A 13,538-nucleotide genomic window follows, 5' to 3' on the forward strand; every position below is an offset into this window, starting at 1 on the left:
GGCCAGAAATGGACCAAGACACCCATCATCCTTGTGACTGGTCACATCCTTGCGACTTCTACCCCCAACCTCCTTCTGGAGCAGGGACTCTGCCCACCAATGTTAGACCAGGACTTCTCTATTGAGGTCGGCCCAGTGGGAGCACTGAAGAGAAGCGGCCACGAAACACTACCCGCTAGTGTGAGCTCACAGAGGAAAGAGAGAAAGGGGAAAAATTACACATACCATTCCAAAGATGCCCTCTTACAGTGAACCTAAAATTCAAAATTCCAACCAATAGGGAGGAAACGTCAAGCCTGTGAAGTTTAGTAACCATATCTCTCAGAACAGAAAATTTATTCCTGGTGAAATGCCTTCAAGAATCTGAAAAAAACGAGTTGAAAAATTGGTTTTAAAAATCTGTATAATGAAGGAGATAATGTTCATTAAAATAAAAAAATTGAAACAAAGCCAGTAAAATGAAGTAAGAACAGATGTTCATAATAAAAATTAAGCAAAAATATTAGAAATAAAAAGTATAGCCACTGACATAAAAATTCACTGGGTGCAATGAGTCCTAACCTGGGTGTGTCTGAAGAGAAACAGGATGACTCGGAAATGGCACCAAGGAACACATTTAGGATCCAGGACAGAGGGGAGAAAAGACATAAAAATTAAAAAAAAAAAAAAAGCGTAATTAAAAGACACGGAGGATAGTTTACGACGATTCTACAAACATTTCCTCGGGATTTTAAGAGAAAATAAAAATTATAGTAGAGAAACAATTGCCAAACAGAAAATAGCTGAGACTTGCTCAGTATCAAAGAAAGACAGCAGCCTTGGGAGCTAGCTTAGCTTTGGAGTACTCACGGATAATTCCATGTGAGTCCACAAAGAGACGCATCCCACGAGACCATGGAACATAAAGGGTAAGAAGACGACGATCTCAGAAGTTGCTAGAGAGAAAAGATAGAGCATGAGGGAAACAACAATCGATTGACAGCAGATTGCTCCTCAGAAACAAATAGAATAGAGAAGACAGTAATGTATTTAAAGTCCTGAAATGCCAAATTTTTATTGTACACCTAGGCAAATTTTCACTCAAGAGAAAAGACAAAATAAAGGCATTTCGAGATATCAAAAAGTGAAGACAGTTTGCCAAGCACATTTCTCTACTAGCACAAAGCCAATGAACAAACAAACAAAAATCTTAAGAGGGACTGCTTGAATAAAGTAAGAGAAGAAGCCAAGAATGAGGGCATGGGATGGGATAGACGACCGGGATCACAGAAACTAGCAAGCCGTGTAGGGGAACATAATAAACTAATCACTATAGACAACAATGTGCAGAGGTAAACAAAGTAAACTCGAGAAAAAAATTGTTTTAAGAAGCAAGCAATATTGAATCATTTTATATTTTATTATAATACTTATAAATTATGGATGTTAAATAATCCCGTTGGCTCCATTTCATCTCTGTTGACTTCATAGTTTTCTTTTTCCTTTCAAGTGGCTGCTCTAAGGTGTATAGTAGAAGCCTTTAACGTATCAAAGTATCAAAGTCTGTCTTCAAATAATATTATATCACCCAAGTACAGTATAAAAATAACCTCTTCAAGAGTAATTCTCCACTCCCCCTCTCCTGTTCTTTGCACTATTGTTACTCCTGCATATGTTATAAACCCTCTAGTTCATTGTTAACACTTTGGCTTTAAACAGTCAATTATCTGTTAAAGAGAATTTTAAAATAAGAAAAAAACAATCTCTTGTTTTACCCACTGTATTAGTTTCCTGTGGCAGCCGTAACAAATTCTCACAAACTTGGTGACTTAAAAGAAAGAAATGTATTCTTTCACGGTTCTGGAGGTTAGAATCCTGAAATCTAGGTGTTGGCAAGGCCAGGCTCCCTCCGGGATTCCAGGGGAAAATCCATACCACGGGTTCACGAGCTGGCTTTCTTTAGCTTCTGCAGCTTCCAGCAATCCTTGGTGTTCCTTGGCTTGTGGCCACATCTCTTCAACGTCTGCTTCTTTCCATCATGTCACTTTCTTTGTTATGTGTCTTCTCATTTCTCTCTGTCTCAATTCTACAGGGCACTTAGGGCTCATCCAGGTTATTTAAGATTGCTCTCATCTTGAAATCCTTGACTTAATTTTTCTGAATAAGGAAGCATTCACAGGATCTGAGAATTAGGATGTGGGCATATCTTTCTGGAGACCGCCTTTCAGCCCACCAACATTAGGAAGATGTGAAGAAACGGGAACTATCACAAGTTGCTGGTGAGAACAATTTGGCCATATCTAGTTTACTGTCTATCCATCTATCTCATGATTCCTTTCTTGAACCAGAAAGCAAATATATAGAAGACAAGACATGCTTTCCAAAGCTAGGAGACTCCATCCAAGTAATGGGCCAGATGTTTTTTCTAGTCCTCTTCCTGCTGACTGGGGAGCCCTGGAAAGTTTTGCCTTGACACGGATGCTTCTCTCCACTCTTCTGTCCAGTGTCAGCCATGCTTCCATTTCCACTAGTTTTGAAAGGCAGTGACCTTTAATAATTTGGTGTTTATGTTTTTCTACCCTTTGCTCCTTCCGCCCATGTTAAAGTGCTCTCCAAATGGACTCCCTGGTGGTGACCTGTGGCTACTGGGGCTTACAGAGATCCCCTGGGCAGGGACTGGCGAGACAGTCCTGCCTTCCTTTAGCTAATTTGTTCAAGGGGATTTCTGTAAACAGAGTTTTCTTAAAGCAAGGTCCACCCTGCCATTATTACCCAGAGCAGAGCTGTCAGAGGCATCAATGTTTAGGAAGAACACTGAACTGGATGAATGAGGCGGTGTAATTGGCCCTGATCCAGCCTTGAATCCCACAGCAGGAAAGGGGGGCCTTTCATCCTCCCACAGCCCTGCCTCCCTCCTCTAGCTTGCTGGGAGACACCAGAGTGCTGTCAAGGGAGCCCAGCCCAGAGAAGAGAGCTCACAAATGAGATCTGAGGCCTTTAAAGATCTTGCATCTAACAGAGGAGGATTTCCTTTAACAGGCAGGAGACAGATGCACAGCAGGCCTGGAGAGAGACATCAGAGAAGGGTCTCTCCCCTGTGAGGAGGGCATTGAGGGATGGAGCAAGCAGGAGCGGGGCCGGAAGTGCTGCAGCTTGCTGTGTGTCACCCAGGCCTGGCTGACAGCCCGGTCCTAGAATTGCAGGGTCCCAGAAGGTAGAGCCAGCTGGGGCCCTCACTCTGCACTTGGCTCTGGAGGGAAAGGCGTTGGCATGGTTCACGTAGTAGGTTAGTGGTCCGGCTGCGCAAGGGCCTTCCAAATCACGGAGACACAGGCCGAGCTTCTCTGTTGCACACTTCTTTCTGTTCCTCTCTTAGATCTCAGTCTCCAGCTGCCCAGGGCTGAGGAGTATGTCCAGCTCTGCACCACTGCTAGGCCAGGGACAGACGCCCTCCTCCCCACTGTGAGATTCCCTGCTCCTCTCACCTCTCTCCCTCTTACAAACAGCCTCACTCCTGGCTTTCTGTCAGGCATTCCCTGATCCCAGGATCCTGTTGCTGATTCTGCGCAGCATCCCCTAGTGCTTCAACGTGAGGCAGCTGGCACGCTGGGTGGACAGTGGCTGCGCCAGGCTTTGTCCTGGAGGTTTTTGGCAAATGCCTCAGTGAAGGCACTTCAAGCTCAGGGCTACGCCAGCGGCTGCTCCAGCCCATTGCTCTGAAGTCCCCACCTTCTCTGACGATGATCTTTACCCACAGGCTCTGGACAGGCCTCGCCCTCTTATCTTGCCCACGGCACCATTACAGACCTGCTTCCCCCCATGCCCTTGTGACTGAGCTGGCAGAGTCCCCCCCCACCACACCCTCACAGCCTCCACACCCTCACAGCTTCCACACCCGCACCCATTCCCATTTTCACTCGGAACAAAGCCCAGGCTCCTCAGTGAGGCTCACCAGGCCCGTGGCGCTCAGGGCTACTCAGCTCTCCGGCTTCGGCCTGTACGCAGTGTCCTCACCACTCGGATCTGGTCAAAGTCAACCTGAAGCCCAGGGTGGAGATGCCCCCCACCCGCTGCCTCCACGCAGTCCCCTGCCAGACTTCTCTTCCCGCATCTCCCTCTTCACCCGGCTCACGGCACCCCTGCCGGCCTCGTCACCCCTGAACGTGAACACCTGCGTCAGGATCCCGGACTCGGACCGCCTGACCTCGCAACCTGAACGTCGCCCTCCTGCCAAGCCACCGGCCCTTGTAAGTGTGTAGGAAAACTGCTGTCCCCCACTTGGATGACTCGTCCAGACCGGTCACATCACGGTGAAAGGGCTTTCGAGGCTTCCGCCCTGGCTGCTGCTCTCTCACTGCCCAGGGCACTCAGTGGGAAAGGTTGGCCACGCACTTCGGGTTTTTTTCCTTTTTAAAAAACTTTTCTTCTATCAATATTTGATGAGGGTAATTTCAAAGACTTGTTTAGTATGATCTGCACATAAGGAGCCCTTCTGAGTATTTATCACGCTCGGGGTATAATTACATTCAAATCCTGAGACACTGTTGCTAGGTTACTGTTGCTGGAGGTTCCTCTGACTTCCATGCTCGAGGTGCTCTGCCTCCCCCTGGTGATATTAGGGGCAGGGGACTGGCAGGGCAGGGCTTACCATCCCCCTGATGAAGGCAAGACTCTGGGGTCTCTCTCATATATCTATATGACACATTTATCTATATGACAGAGAAAGAGCACGCATGCGCGAGAGGACATGCATGGGATGTGCAGTATGCATGGGCACTTTGCATACCTCCCCAGGTGGGGCTGGATGTGCAGGTCACGTGGTTTGTGCAAAGAGGCAGGGAGGGGATAAAGAGGGCAGTTGCTGCCTTGAGAGACTCCCTGGGAAGGAATCATCTCTGAGCCTTCCCTTCCGCCCTGCGTTCTCGCTGAGAACCTAGCGCTCATCCTGCATCCTTCGAGGGCCCCAGGAGGAGTTCCGTTCTGACAGCAGAAGGCTGCCCTTGTCCAAGGACACAGGATGCTTTCTGGGGAGAAGCACCTGCCTTCTGGGCTGAACAGCAATCCAAGGCGAGAAATCAGGATGAAGAACCCAAGGCCAGCCCTCCTCCTCATGAGACTCTGCCCCAGCACAGCAGCACAGTGGCTTCTAGAAACTGGGGGAGGGGTGGATGGAGTCTTGAACTCAGCTGCTTGTCCCAGTGCCCGGGGTGGAATGGGGAGGGGGGAGGCTGGGGAAGAGACCCTTCTTTCAGGCTTTACATTCCCCAAAATTCTCAAGTGTAGACTTTGATGTTATTTCCAAATGAGGCTAAATCACAACCATTGCTCTTTTCCTTTTTGTTTTGTTTTCTTTCTCTCTTTTTGTTTCTTTCTTTATTGTTTGCCATAGTTAAAGGAGTCAACTTGCTAAATGTAAGCCTTTAAAATACGCCATACATTTGTAACTTTTTTTTGGGATTTATGTCTCTTTTCTTTTTTTTTTTTAAGATTTTATTTATTTATTTGACAGAGAGAGATCACAAGTAGGCAGAGAGGCAGGCAGCGAGAGAGAGGGAAGCAGGCTCTCCACCGAGCAAAGAGCCCGATGTGGGGCTCGATCCCAGGATCCAGAGATCATGACCTGAGCTGAAGGCAGAGGCTTAACCCACTGAGCCACCCAGGTGCCCCATTATGTCTCTTTTCAATCAACTGGGACCTCTCAGCATTAAGAAGTGGCCCGCGCCCCCTTCTACCCCTGGAAAGCCTGGTTTTATTTCTCCCTGCGCGCCTGGCACCTTGCAATAGATTTCTAATCCGTGGCTGCTGCCTTTGCGGCCGCACATTGATGAATGGCCGGCGAGGTCCAAACCCACACGTTTGTGTTTAATGCACTAATGAGTCAGCACCACTGGCCTTGGGGGAGAAAAAAGGCAAATAAAATCCAGGCAGATGGGTTCAGGACCGAGTTTAGCATTGGATTTGCATTTCCTGACTCTGCTGCCCAATCTATTTCCCACTGGCCTTTAGAAATGCACTAGATTAAATTGTTTCCTATTGCAAATTTTAAATAAGGTGGATGATCCAGTAGGCATTGCTCTCCACAATCCCCTGGGGATAGCTGCAAATACGCTTTTAAACCTCAGAGCAATTTCCCCAGTCATCACAGAGCAATAATTGCTATTTAAAAAGAATACACACACACACACACACACACACACACACACACACACACACACTGTTTGTAGCTCATTGGTCGGAAATATCGATTGTTGTCAATTTTTAATGCAAAAAATAATTAAAGACTTAGCATCTGTTCAAAATATTTACAAAGAGATTAATTATTAGTGTTTATCTTCAAAACCACAAGCAAGATCTGGAGATAATTCTGTGAGACACCAGTTGGGTAAAACACATTTTGTTTCAACGTGAAAACTTCCTAAGCCTTTGTGTCAGAGAATGCCTGCTGAAGGCAGATCTTCCCAGTTGTTGAGAAGGTTAGCTAAGCTGGTGAAGGCTGATTCTGTACAAGATGACAAAGGATTCCTGGATTCTTCTAAATGATACTGGGGAGTAAAAGGTGAGGTCACACTGGTTAACTGTGAGGTTATTTGTTTTAAAGACTCACTCATCTGATTCTTGTATTTGCCAGTTGGCTTGTTACCAACAAGAACAGTCATCTCTGGTTTTGCTGACCCCAGGGCTTTGACTCAGTCTCTACTCTTGAGATCTTCCCAACCTTGTAAGAGAGGGTAAGGCAATATAAAAATAACCATCTATTATTATCCAAGAAAACAGAACCCAGACTAGATAGTTCAGTTGAGGAAGTTTGCTATGGAAGAATAGTTACAGCAGAGTTGGAAGTATTGAAAAACAGGTTGATGGGGCAACCCAGGGATTAATAAGAGGTCAACAAGAGAAACCACCACCACTCAGGCTGGTGTGGCAAAGGATGAAGACGAGGACCTTAGAGCCCAGGAACTGGGGCTGCCTGGTGGGAGCTGAGGCCAGGTGAGCAGAGCTCTTGCCTGTGATGTCCCTCCCCAAGGTGGAGAGAGGGAGAAATTCCCTGGATTCTCTCCCTCTCCTGTCTTCCATACTCTTGTGCTTGCCTCCAGCTGGCAGAGCCTAACCACAGCCAGTGAGTATGTGCCCTTGGGAAAAATATGTGGCAGTGTCAGGCTTCTGAAGATCAGTGCAGTGAGGGGGACAAGGATGGATCTGAGGTCATTGGCAATTAACTGGCTCACCAACTTGGGCCCAGTGTCAGAAGAGGAGAGGGAGATAGGCAGTGAAAGAACCCAGAGGAGGGAGTGGATGTTTTTTATGGGGAAATCAAGGAGGGCTTTCTAGAAGAGGCACCACCTGCAATGGGCCTCAAAGTAGAAAGAGGATCTCATCCATAAGGCTGGTGGTGGGTGATGGAAAGACAGATAACACTCATCTGTAACTGAAGGTAACATCCAATTTGAGGAAGAGATTGTCTTGAGATGATAAGACATGGAATCAGACACTGATGGGACCAGGTTCCATGAAGTATATTGTCGAACAGGCTAGGCTTGCTTGAAGATGAGCCAAAGAAAAGGGCTGTGGTGGGCTGCGTGGTTCAGGAAGCTGACTCAGACAGGTAACTGTGTGCACGGAGGTTATGAGAGGGTGCTCTCAGGGTTAGCACAGATAAGGAAAAGGAAATGGGTCAAGACTGGGCAGAGGGAGGAGCTGGACTGTGAGGTGGCCTTTACAAGGCCTCATCCAACCCCTCAGGGAGCTCCAGAGCTGGGACGACCGTTCCGAATTGTCCAGAGTTGGGACAAGGGAGATGGGCTCTTCTCCCTTTGCATCAGCCAGTCGCTGGGTGCAGGCTACCCCACGAAGAGGTGTGACTCTGTGGGAGGCAACCCACTTGGGTCAAGGAGAATGCCCAGCGAGGGTGGGCAGCCCCAGGAGCACTTCCATCTGTTGCGGGGGATGAAGTCCTTCAGTTCCCGTGTGGGCAACACACCACACTGTCCTTAGACCCGGTTCAGGGAAGGAAGATTCAAGGTACTGACTCTGCCCCAGACACTATACCTACATTTCACACAGGTTACTCACTTCCGGACTGCTCTCGGCAAGATCAGGGTCTCCAGCTTACTTCACAGGCAAGGAGGCTGAGGCCCAGAGAAAGTAACTTGCCCAGAGTCCCCAGTTAGTAAATGAAGGAGTCAGAATTTGAACCCAGGTCAGCCTGACCTTAATGCCCACAGGACCGGGCAGCACTCTCATGGTGGGGAGCCTCCTTTCTCTGTAGAAGGAAATCAGTAGATGGCTGCGAGGGAGGGGTCAGTGGTGAGACAGAGGACAGTCTCTAGGAAGCTGAAAAAAATCAGAAATGACTACGGAGCTGAATGCGATAACAGAATAAAAGGATTGATTACGAAGCAATAGAGAGAGCCAGGCGAGATAGTGAGATCGCACGGATGTTTTCTGGCACTTAATGGCATTTTTCATTCTTCCTGGCCCCTCTGGAAACTAAACTCTCTGACTTATGTTGAAAAATTCTCCGTCTTATGAGCCCAGGTGGGAGAAGCTGAGAACAGCAGGTTGTCACTTTGCCAGGCTCCCCTGTGGCCCGGAGGTGCCCAGGATAGGGACTCCCCTACTCACCCATACCCCCCAACTCTGGTTCACACAGCTGGTAGGGAAGCAGGAGCCTCAAGGAAGCTGCTCTGGCAGCCACAGGGCTGGGGGGAGGGCGCAGCCGCACAAGGGCACTGGGACCTTGGTGGGCTGGGCACTGGGACCTTGGTGGACTATTCGGCAGCAAGATTTTGGGCACGTCTTGAACATTGCTCTTAGCTGGCCTCTCCTAAGTCTGATTCCTTAGCTCTTCTGCCAATTTTGTGAGTGACCCAATATCCTTTAAAAAACATTATCTTGAAACAATTTCACATTTGTAAAATACTGCCAAAATAATAAACCCGTAAACACTTCACCCAGATTCCCAAAATGCTAACATGTTACCACACTTGTGTGTCCTCCTCTCTCTCCCTCATTTCTTTATCTTTTTATCCCACTATAGTAATAATTGTTTCAGTTAAGATTCATCAATAGATTCCAAATTAATGGCTGAAAGAATGATAAGAAGATATTTACATCGTCTCAAAATATATCCCCTTAGTTATAGAAAGGAAAGAATAGCTTTACAGTAAAGAAATCGAGAAGATGCCTCCTTCACGCAGAGATCAGACTTAACACCATGAGCAATGGGACAGATCAATGCTGTGTGCATCTTGATAGGACCTGCCAGATGGACGCACCATCACTTTGGTGATCTTTCTGCAAAGATATACAACCTGAACTTACTACTGAGGAAAATTTAGAAGAAACTGAGCCAAGGTTCATTCTACAAAATAACTGGCCTCTTTTCCCTATATGATTTTAGTATTTAAGGCAATACTCTATCCAAGTGTTTTGTAACCTCCATAGCACCATACCAATGTAAGATTATTCTCGTAGTTTTTTTCCATGATGAAGTCTCTGCTGCTGAGGAAATGCCCAAATGGGGCACCAATCCAAGGGCCGACTGCCATATTCAGGGTGCCCTGGGAGCAGCAGGTGGACAGAGGCAGAACAGGGGGACAGGGTGTTGAGTATGACATTCAACATCCAGCCGATGTTTTTGTGTCTCAGTTTTCCACCCACCCCTGTGCTCCATGGCTGCACGATTATGACACGTTTACTCTTTTTTCTGTCAAAAGTTGAGAGTGAAGTACAGCAAAGGCATAGGCTGTGAGCTAACACTTTCTGAGCATGAAATCTGCCCAGCACTGTACCTATGTGGTAGGCGACATTCTCCCTATTACAAACTGTTATGTGGCAGTGGTTAATGGCCAAGGCCCTTGAATGAGTTTCTTCATCTATGAATGGGGGAGATGATAATGCCTAGTTCACAGGCATGAGGTGAGGATTACATGGGACACAGAGTGTGAGGCAGTTAGCGCCTTGCACGGCCACCAGGAACACATGAACGTTGGCTCTAAGTATGACCAGAGGGTGTTGGGTCAGATGATGTGCTCGAGGTCACTCAGACCTGAGAAATGAAACAGGTATGGAGTCCCGACTTGCATTTTCCATACCAATATTCTCCTCTTTGTGAAGCACAGAGATGAGAACTGATAGAGGGGGCTGGGACTGGAGATCAACTGCCCATTTCACAGACAAGGAAACCAAGGACGAATGGAGAGCTCCGGTTTCCCCTGGATCAGTGATTCCCTCTCTCCTTTGCCAGCTTCCTCTCTCACCTCTCACTTCCACTTGGTGCCCAGGGAGGTGGGCAGAGAGCTCATAACTCTGTAATTGCCTTGTGGGTTTTATGGGCCCATATAATGGTGTGCTGTGCAAACTTTTATGAGTATTTATTTTACAATGTCTACTGAAATCATTAACGCTTTCATTAGCCAGATTCAAGGGCCATGAGAGGCTGTGCTTCTCCACTAAGATCCCTTTTTATCTGTAGATTTTAAACAAAAGTTCATGAAAACATTGCATACTCATCCCAAGGTAAGGAAGTATTCTCCGTGTCTTGCAGATGGAATTAGAAATCTAGGATCAACTATTTATCCTTTTCAGTTCTGTGCTGGCTGGAAGGGGACAAGTAGAGATTACTAGACCAGTCAGCCCACAATTTATTACTTCTCCTTGAAACTTGGATTTTGCCGGCAAAGCTGATTTCCGAGTGACCTCATGTCTTCTGAGATTGCATTTTCATTTTGGATTCCATAATTTCTGGCAAGCTAGGAGCTTGAGCGTTGGGCACCAAACAAAGATAAAAATATAATTCTTACTTCCTTTGAAATATGTGGCTATATGTTATAGGTGACTCTATCTGATAAAATTAGGATACTGTCTCTAATGCACTTAAAATCTGTGGTAAAGACTCATAGTAGTTTATCAGATTTTTTTTAAGTGATGCCTTAAGCACATGTTGCTAAAATTACTGTGCTCGTGTGGAGTGATCATTAGCAAGAAGTGATCGGGCAGAGAAGCCAGTACCTGGAAAGTTGTCTCTGGTCAGGTAAGATCAGGAAGGGGGTGGTTGATTTTCTCTGTGCTGAGTCCTGTCAGGGAGCTTACCTGATTAAAGCACACTGTTTGATTCCCCCAACTATATGCAAGGAAATGTCCTAAGAATGATGAGAGAGATACAAAACCGAATTGAATCCTACTTGTCTGGGGTACAAGTTGTTTCATTATTGTTGTATTTTTGCTGCTTATGGACTTTGCTTGCAGTGGGTGGAGTTTATCCTCCTCAATTCATGGCCCCCTTATGATGACTGCTGCATGCCCAGCCTTCTCTTCCTTTACTTACTTTCTGGGCCGCCTGGGTGGCTCAGTCAGTGAACGTCTATCTTCAGCTCAGGTTATGATCCCAGGGTCCTGGGATCAAGCCCTGCGCTGGGCTCCCTGCTCAGCGGGAGCCTGCTTTTCCCTCTACCTCGGTCACCCAACCCCACTTGTGGCTAGTGCGCTCTCTCATAAATAAATTTAAAAGATATATTTACTTTCCCCCATTGTCCCCCATACCATGTTCCCACTTCCTTTCTCCCTGGAGGCAATTGCATTTGTGAATTTGATGTCAATCTGTTTTGCTTCTATATGTTTTCATAAAATGTTTACTGTTGGCTGCATGTATTTTTAATGTATGTAAGTGGTATTGTTACATAATCTCCTTCCATTTCTTACTCTTCTCACTAAATACTCTGTTTTTAAGATTCACTTATGCTGCTGTGTTTAAATCTAATCTGTTTCTTCTAATTGTTGCATGAAGCTCCATTCAGATTTCATTGTGCAAATGAGTAAACTGTTTTGAGGATGAGGTCTATTTGAACTTGAGGAAAAGTAATTCTGCAGATTCTGAGGAGAACAGGCTGGAGTCACTGGGGGAGGGGCAGCTAGGAAGCAACTCGAATCACCCAAATGAGAGGTCACCTGGGCCAAGTACTGGGAGTAGAAAAGAGGGGGAGTGTGTTAGGCTTATTTAGAGGTAGACGATGTATTTTGACTACATAATGGACAGAAGGAGGGAGGAGGGGAAGGAATCAGAGAGAACATTAGAATTTGAGCCTGAGGGGCAGGGTGGTTTCAAGTACCAGCATCAGAGGGAGGCAACAATAGAACACAAAAATATGGGAGAGGAGAGCGGAATAGGATGGCCTGAAACCGAGACACACATTTATTCATTCAGTCAACGTTTACTGAGTACTTATTATTTGCTCGGCGCTGAACTAGCTGGCTAGGAAACCAGGTGGGGATGGAGTGGACAGTGATATCTATCCTCATGCAGAGGAACACAGACATTAACAAAACATCAAGCTAGCACAAGGGGATATGGGAATATGAAGAGCCCCGCTTCAGGTAGGAAATTGGGACAGTGTCCTCTGGGGACATTGCCCTTCAGCTGAATTCTGGATGGCTAGAAGCTACCCAGGTGAAGAGTAAAGGGAAAGGCATTCCACACTGACAAACAGCACCAGCAGAGGTCTGGAAGTGGGAAGGAAGTTGTCGGCACACGTGAAGTGCTGGAAGCAGGCCAGGGTGGTTGAGGCACAGGGAACAGGGAGGCCTGGCATGGGCTTGATTCTGCAGCATCTCCTAGGTCATGCTCAACTTTGTGAACCTTATCTGAAGAGGAATGGGAAATATTAAATGTTAATCACGGCCTGCCATGCTCCAGTGAGCTGTTCAAAACTGGGCAGCTTGGAGAAGTTTCTAGAAAGACAATGTGGAAGTACAGGAAGGTTTTTGGGGGTGAGGGCAGTGTTCAGACAGGGGGTGGCATGTAGAAAGTCCTGGATGGGGGAACCAGCTTGGTGGGCTGGAGGAGTGAAAGAAGTATGACTCATGTGTGGACAATAAAGGGAACACTAGCTGAGTGGTGACAGAACTCAGACCCCCTCAGGGCCTGGAAGCCATTCCATGGAGTTCTAGAAGGAAGCCATCGAAGGGCCTGAGGCAGGAGGGACCCCTGTCTGAGGTGGAGGTTAAAATCTCATTTAGGCTACTTCATGGAGTAGACTGGACAGGGAGTAGGAAATAGGCAGGAGTGGAAACAGTCTCCAGATAAGGGTGGGGATGGCTTGGACTGGGGTGGCAGAGGAGATGGGGAGAAGGAGATTGATTTGAGAGGTATGAGGTCAAGCTGACTGGGTGATGATGGATTAGGATGGGGGGGCAGGGGACTCTGTCAGTGTGGTGGTGGCAGGTTGAGCTGGAGCTGCCTGTCGGATATGCAAATGCAGATGTCCCCGGATCACTTGGATATGACACTCTGACATGTAGGAGATGGTTTAGAGGCTGGGAGATCAATTTCAGAATCACTCGTGCTGTGGGGAAAAGGGAAATCACGGCAATAGGTGAGATCTTCAAGGAAGATTGTATAGGGACATAATTTGGGAAATATCTATTTAGAAAATACATTTTTATTGGGGACTTTAAATTTTGTTGTTCATTTTGAGACATTAAAAATGCAATTGCAAGCAAAGAAAATATAACATAATCTCATATTTTCATCATCATGAATATATTTGATCCTACCCACTACA

Source organism: Lutra lutra, chromosome 1 (assembly GCF_902655055.1).
Source record: "Lutra lutra chromosome 1, mLutLut1.2, whole genome shotgun sequence".
Taxonomy (NCBI): domain Eukaryota; kingdom Metazoa; phylum Chordata; class Mammalia; order Carnivora; family Mustelidae; genus Lutra; species Lutra lutra.